Source organism: Theropithecus gelada, chromosome 2 (genome assembly GCF_003255815.1).
Source record: "Theropithecus gelada isolate Dixy chromosome 2, Tgel_1.0, whole genome shotgun sequence".
NCBI classification, from domain to species: Eukaryota; Metazoa; Chordata; class Mammalia; order Primates; family Cercopithecidae; genus Theropithecus; species Theropithecus gelada.
The window spans coordinates 90,042,042-90,049,762 of NC_037669.1; positions in this window are offsets into that span (position 1 = coordinate 90,042,042).

Genomic DNA, 7,721 nt, shown 5'->3' on the forward strand with positions numbered 1-7,721 from the left:
GCCGCCGGCGCGCCCCTGGTCCCGTGCGTGGGCCCCGCGGCGCAGAACCCCTGACTGCCCGGGCTGCTCAGCAGGTGGCGGTGCAGCCCCTGGGTCGGCTGACACCGCCGGACCTTCCCGCGGGCTCAGCCTCTAGCCTAGGCCAGGTCAGGGGCAGCCCAGCCACACAGCTCTCTCCAGCCATTCAACGACTCCCTGTGATCACCTCAATCGCCAGCCCCTATTTCAGGCCAGCAGCTCCCACAGACTCTCCTTATAGTTCCATACCTTAGAGAGGCCAGATTAGCTAGCACCTTCTCTCCTCAAGGGGACACTTGCTTTCAAATGGCCTGGTGATGAGCCAAGGGCTCAGCAACTAAGAAGGGCCTACCGTGACCCTAGGAAGGGACCCTCTGAACTTTCCAAGGTCATGGCCTCACCACCAGGACCACTTCTCAGCCCTGCCCCAGGCATTCTGCGGAGGCCCCCAGGAGCATTGGCCCTTTGTCCTCTCCTTCATCCTCTTCCTGTTCTGTCTTCTGTTCCTTCCTCTTTCTCCTCTCTCCTTTCTCCTCCTCTTCTCCCTCTGCCTCTCCTTCTTTCTCCCCTCTCTTCTCCCTCTTCCTCTCTCCTCTTCTCCCTCTTTTCCATCTCCCTCCTTTTCCTCCTTCTCCTCCCTTCTCCCGGATTTTTCTTTCTCTGCCCTCTCCTCCTCTCCCTCCTCTTCCTCCACCCCATGCATTTCCTTCTCTTCTTCCTCCTCCTTCTTCCTGCTCTTTCCCCTCTTTCTCCTTTCTCTTTTTCTTCTCACTCCTCCTCTCTGCCCTCTTCTTCCTCCCACTTCTCTTCCTGGCTAGCAAGACCTCCAGGAAAAGACCTGTCTCCCTCTGATCCATTGACTGGTTGACTCCAAGTGCAGGGTGGAGCGGGGCACTAGGGATCCTGCTGAGGGTCTCCTGACTCAGGACTTAGAGTGCTTCCTCATGCTCCAAGCAAAGGCAGGGCATTTGAGGTGAGCAAACACCAGCCTGGGGTTATGGAGCTGCCGTGACAGCACATGCACCTCTCCCCTTTATCACACCTTATTGAAAACACTGTGACAATCCATCTCTCCTCATCCCCACTCATCTGTATGGGGGTCACTCCTGAGGTCACCACCACTGCACCACCATCACCAATACAGCTTAGGCCACCATCTCTATGGCTTCCAACGCCATCCCTTCCATCCTCTCACAGCCTCCATGGTCTCCTTATAGCCTGGCCACTTCTATCACCATCCCCAGCATCATCAGCATCATGCTGGTTAGCACAGAAGAGCTGTCAGGACTTGCCAGAGACTCCAGCGTACTGGGTTGGGAAGGAAAGAGGCTCAGTTGATCTGTTCATGAAGTTCCACTCAGACACACAGAATAGGTCCAGCACACAGAGGCCTTCAATGGCAGGTGGACCAGGGAAGGGGGCCAGGAACAGGGCAAAGAACTAGAATTGAGCCTGGCTACATAGGGTGGAATGCCAAATCCTTCCTAAGCAATTCGAGAGGGCTGAATAATCATACAAAAAAAAATTGTTATTGCAGCAGTGAATCCACACTGAGTCCTTGCTCTGTGTCAGTGCTGGGGTGAGCATTCTGTATCATTATAATATGTTGTTATAGTTTGTGCGTGTGTGTGCATATACATATCAGCAGAGCTCATTTTATTGTGGTTTATCGCGTTTTACAGATATTGTGTTTTTTGCAGTTGAAGGTTTGTGGCAACTCTGTGTTGAACAAGTCTTTCTGCCAGCACCATTTTCCCAACAGCATGTGCTCACTTCATTAGCATTGTTTAGCAATAAAGTATTTTTTAATTAAGATGTGTACATTTTTTAGACATAATGCTATCACACACTTAACAGACTACAGTATAGTGTAAACATGGCTTTTATATGCACTGGGAAACCAAAAAAATCTGTGAGTTGCTTTATTACAATGTGAGTTTTTTGTGGTGGTCTGGAACCAAACCCGCCTTATCTCCGAGGTATATTATATTAATCAGGGGAATATTGCATAGCTTTTCACAATTTTGTCTTCAATTTCAGGGGTCCATAGACCCCTTGAAACCAGCTCTGGATACCAGGTTGGGAGGCTTTCCATGCCAGCAAGTTTTGCAGTTATTCACCCCCAGGTGCTTCACAATTGGGCTGAAAAGCAGGCCCTGTTGTCCCCATTGTACAGTTGATTGAGGAAGAGGGAGGAGAGTGGGGAGGTGGGGAGGGTGGGGAGAGGCCCGGAGCCACAAGGCTGTGGTGCCTGGAGAAGGCATTTTCAGTGGCTGTGGGAAAGCTCCAGGAGAGGATGGCCAGACTGCGGGGCCCACATGGAGCCAAGGGCCTGCAACCCTGATAGGCACACAGGAGCTGGATGCATGCTGGAGTCCCACAGGGCGCTTCTGGAGCTCCATGCATCTTTATCAAATGAATAAGAGAGCAAATCCCTGCAGCACCAGATCAGAGAAGGAACACAGCCAAGAAGCCAAGAGTCAGGGAGTCAGCTCCCTGCCCTACTCCCAGCTCCTGTGAACTGGCTGCCCCCCACCATGTGCTCTCCTTGACACCCGTAATCCTTCTGTCATCCTCTCCAGAAGCCACTCCGCTGTTCTAACTCCACCTGAGAACCACCCAAGATGCCCTGTGGGGTCATCTGAAGGGAGACAGCCAGGCTGACTTCCCGCCAGCCTGACCTTCCTCCTGTCGGGTAGGACACCCAGATCTTAGGCCTGGGTCTCATTCAGCCTCCCCCATGGCCCACCCTGGTGCTAGGCTGGTCACACAAGTGAAGAGGTGTGTGCAGACATAGATGGTTAGGCCAGGTCCAGCCCCTGCACTGAATCCGTCTCTGGAATCCCCTCCTGGGGCAGCCTCCTCCTCCTTCCCAGATGGGCCCCAGGTGCCTGGGAGACACTGCACTCAGATCTGGGTGAATTCAGGACAGAGGTCCCCCAGTCACTTCAGGGTGGACTTCGTAGTCTTGAGGTCCTGGAGCTTGTGAGGGGTCGAGCCAAAAGTGAGGGTTACAACTGGGGAGTCATTGACCCAGGCCCCACCTGGATGATGGTGCCAGCAATGGGCAGGAAAACCTTGAAGGTTTCCTCCCGCAAATACACCCTGCCCTTCACCCTGGCCTGGACTTTGTTTCTGGCAGTGGTTGTGCCTGTTTCTCTTCCTTTTGGCTCTTCCAGGATGCATAGGGGCTGAACTGTAGCCTCTGGCCTCCTGCTGCAGGTCCCTGTCGTCTGCCTCCCCATGGCTCACATCAGGTGGGGAGAGGGAAGCCTGGAGGTGCACTGGGGCCTGCCCTCCTGGCCTCCACACACGAAGGCTGGATTTGGAGGGCCTGGGCCTCAGAGACCCTCCATCCCCATTGGTTGAGGGTGGCAGCCACACCGGCACTCCCTCATCTCCTCCCCTGACCCAGTCTTGGGGGGAACCTGTTCCCCGGGCTTGGCAGGCCGAGCAGGCCCTGGCCCGCCCAGCCCCAGCGTCGCTGGCTCAGGTTTCCTCGCTTTCTGGTTTTCTCATCTCCCCTGCCCCAGGCGCTGCTGCCTGCTCTCTGGCCCAACCCCCACCCACCCGGAACTGGATCTCAGGGAGGGGGAGTGTTGGGAAGGGGGCTGGAGAGGGGGCTCGGGGCAGCCGGTTAGGCGGCACCAGGAGGGGGCAGGCCATGGGGACTCACCGTGGCCCCGGGCCAGGATGAGGTTCCGTGTGCAGTCTTCTCCTGCCCGGCCTACCCCAGGGGCTGGCTGTGAGCCGATCAAAAGCTGGAATGACCTGGCCGCTCCCCAAAGCTGCCTCCAAGCTGTCTCTGCTGTTGGTCCCTCTACCACGAATGTTCTTCCTGGACTTTAGCACCAGTCTAAACCCTGTGTTTCCTCTAGACCTGGCCCCTTGGCTGCCTCCTTCACCAATAAACATTGCCCTTTACAGCACAGGCTGTCTCCCTTCTTCATCCCCCTCCCGCGCTGGGCCCCTCAGGCATCCCGAGCCTCTTCCAGGAGCTCTAGACTCTCACCTCTGGGCCTTGGCACATGCTGTTCCCCTGTACCTGGAATGTCTTTCTTGTCTCCTTCTAGATCTGGACAGGCATCATCTCCCAGGAAGCCAGTCCTCATGGCTGGGTCAGGAGCTTCACTGGGCCCCTGCAGGTCCTGCACCACTTTTCAGACACTAAAAGATCCTGCCCTGGGGACCCAGATCCCTCTGTGTTCTCCCAGTTGGCCCCACATGAATCTATCAGCAACTGCTTCCATGTGAGTTCAGAGCGAGTGGTAGAGAAAGGGATACGGGACACTGAGATCCTTGCCTGTTACCCCACACCCCTCATTCTGTGTGTCTATGCATGTGTGTGTCTATGTGTGTGTTGGACAGTAAGAGAGGTGGGGTTGAGTGGGCCTAAGCTAGGCTGGCTTCGAAGTGACCTGTGACTGTCGGCCAGCCTGAGCACATCCTGTTTAGACAGAGGCCAAACAGCCGTCCCTCACTCCCTTGGGCCTGCCCAGCCCCCACTGGGGAGCCCAGTCCTGGGCCTAGAGCTCAGTATCTGGCTCTGGAGAGGCCTCCCCAGTAAGAGTCGGGGTGGGAGCAGTGGCAGGGGTTTTGTCTCTGGGTACTTAGGCCCTGGGTCAGTAATGATTGGGCAGCCCCAGCCATGAAAGTGATAGGGGTGAAGTGGGAGGGAACCTGGCTGAGGAGCCCCTGCCTGTGTGGAATAAACGTTGAATCAGGAACCCAAACAGGTGGCCCACACTAGCAACCTCTCAGCTTCCTTCAGCTCAGCGGGGTCGGCTCTATCCTTTCAGCCTGAACTCTCTTTTTCTCTCTCATCCACACCCAAACCAACAGCAAATACCTTTTTTTTTTTTTTTTTGAGACGGAGTCTCACTCTGTCGCCCAGGCTGGAGTGCAGTGGCGTGATCTCAGCTCACTGCAAGCTCCGCCTCTCGGGCTCACGCCATTCTCCTGCCTCAGCCTCCCATGTAGCTGGAGCTACAGGCACCCGCCACCACGCCCGGCTAATTTTTTCTATTTTTAGTAGAGACGGGGTTTTACCGTGTTAGCCAGGATGGTCTCGATCTCCTGACCTTGTGATTTGCCCGCCTCAGCCTCCCAAAGTGCTGGGATTACAGGCATGAGCCTCCGTGCCCGGCCAAGCAAATACGTTAAACTTCACCCTCAAAACACATGAAATATCAGGTGGCCGCTTTTCGCTTCCTGGGCCAGCAGAGGGGCCCTGTTAAGATGGAAGCCAGGTTCTGCCTCTCTCACTCATCACTCTCCATACTTTGTTGAGAGTCAAAGCCAAATCCTTGGACCACGCACAGTGGCTCACGTCTGTAATCCCAGCACTTGGGGAGACCGAGGTGGGCAGATCACTTGGGTCAGGAATTCAAGACTAGCCTGGCCAATATGGTGAAATCCCATCTCTACCAAAAAGCACAAAAATTAGCCAGGTGTGGTGGCCCGCGCCTGTAATCAATCCCAGTTACTTGGGAGGCTGAGGCATGAGAATCGCTTGAACCTGGGAGGCAGAGCTTGCAGTGAGCCAAGATTGTGCAACTGCACTCCAGCCTGGGATACAGAGCAAGACTCTGTATCAAAAAAACAAACAAACAAACAAACAAAACCTATAAAAAACTAGCTGGGCACGGTGGTGTGCGCCTGTGGCCCCTGCCACTCTGGAGGCTGAGGCGGGAGGATTGCTTGAGCCCAGGAGGTTGAGGCTGCAGTGAGCCATGATCATGCCACTGCACTCCAGCCTGGGCCACAGAGTGAGACTCCATCTTAAACAAAAACAAAAACAAAAAACAAAGCCCAATCCTTGGAGTGGTCTCACCACCCCTGCACCCTGCATGCCTCTTCCCCACCTCTCTGACTTGTGTCCTCCTCCCTCTTCCTACCACTCCAGGCACACTCCAGCCTCAGGGCCCTGCAGCAACTGTTACCTTGGCCTGGACGCGTGTCCTAGACACCTCCATGGCTTCTCCCTCACCTCCTTCAGGCCTTTGCTCAGATATTACTTCCTCAGTGATGCCCATCCTGACCACCACCATCCCCAGCATTCTCCATCTCCCCTCACCTTCCCTCTCTTTTTCTTCTTTTTTTTTTTTTTTTTTTTTTTTGAGACAGAGTCTGGCTCTGTCACCCAGGCTGGAGTGCAGTGGCCGGATCTCAGCTCACTGCAAGCTCCGCCTCCCGGGTTCCCGCCATTCTCCTGCCTCAGCCTCCCGAGTAGCTGGGACTACAGGCGCCCGCCACCTCGCCCGGCTAGTTTTTTGTATTTTTAGTAGAGACGGGGTTTCACCGTGTTAGCCAGGATGGTCTCGATCTCCTGACCTCGTGATCCGCCCGTCTCGGCCTCCCAAAGTGCTGGGATTACAGGCTTGAGCCACCGCGCCCGGCCTCCCTCTCTTTTTCTTCCCTTACCTTCCCTCACTTTCCCTCTCTTTTTCTTATCCCAACATACGATATAATTTACTTATTTTCATGCTAAATTGCCAACCAAGAATGCAGAGATTGTTGTCTGTTTTATGTATTGCTCCTTCTCCAGCACCCAGAATGGAGATTGACACGTGGTAGGTGTTGAATGAATAACTCGATGGGGCTGTGAACTGCTCTCCCGTCTCACCCTTACCTGGAGCTGAGAATTGGGCATGGAGAGATGCCCATTTGCTGTTTCCCCGCACTGCTAAAGAGGTGGACAGAGGAGAGAGGGTCTTAAGTTGCAGCAGCAAGGACTCAAGGTAGACTGCTTTAACTTAAAAGGCATTGCAGCTTTAACCATGAGCTCTCCAGGGGCAGGCATAATCTCTTAGGCAGAGGTGTTCCTCAGGACTAGGAGAGACCTAGGCAGCTCCCTGACAAAGCTGCGGTGACAGGCTCTGATCTTGGGAGGTTTCTGGCTGCCTCCCAGGCCTGCATCTGCTGCACACACTCCCTCCATGTGTCTGTGTGGCCACAGTCCTGGGGGATGGGGGCCCGAGGAGGGTCCTGCAGCCAGGACTGCAAGCTGGGATCTGGACTTACTTAGTTCCAAATGACTGGGGAATGTCCCTTCCGTGACAGCGGTGGTGTGGCCTCCCCTAGTTCCTCAATCCCAGCAGGGGAGTGGGGCCCAGATGAAGGCAGCCCCTCAGAAGGGAGGGGGGGAGCTGGTGGGCAGACGCTGGGCACCCTGCCATCCTGGCCCTCCTCCCTAAGCCTGGTTCCAGGTCATGCCCAAGGAGGAGTTGTGATATGAGATCACTGTCTCATATCTCAGACCAGAGATCTGAGGCCAGAGCATCCTATTTGGTCTCCAGCTTCCTCCAGCCAGGAACTGGAGAGGCTTCACCAGCAGGACCTCTGTGCACAGCAGTGCCGGGACTGGCCAATGAGGGATGCTCCCTCCAGAGAATCTCGTCTTTACAGCATATGGCTTCAGTGCCTTGGGGGAGGGTTGGGGACGTAGGGCAGGTGCCAGGTGGGTGGGAAGCCAGGCCTGCCCTGGCCAGCCTGGTGCTTGCTCCTGAGCACTCCATCTAGAAAGATGAACCCAGCCGGGCACGGTGGCTCAAGTCTGTAATCCCAGCACTTTGGGAGGCCGAGATGGGTGGATCACGAGGTCAGGAGATCGAGACCATCCTGGCTAACACGGTGAAACCCCGTCTCTACTAAAAAATACAAAAAACTAGCCGGGCGAGGTGGCGGGCGCCTGTAGTCCCGGC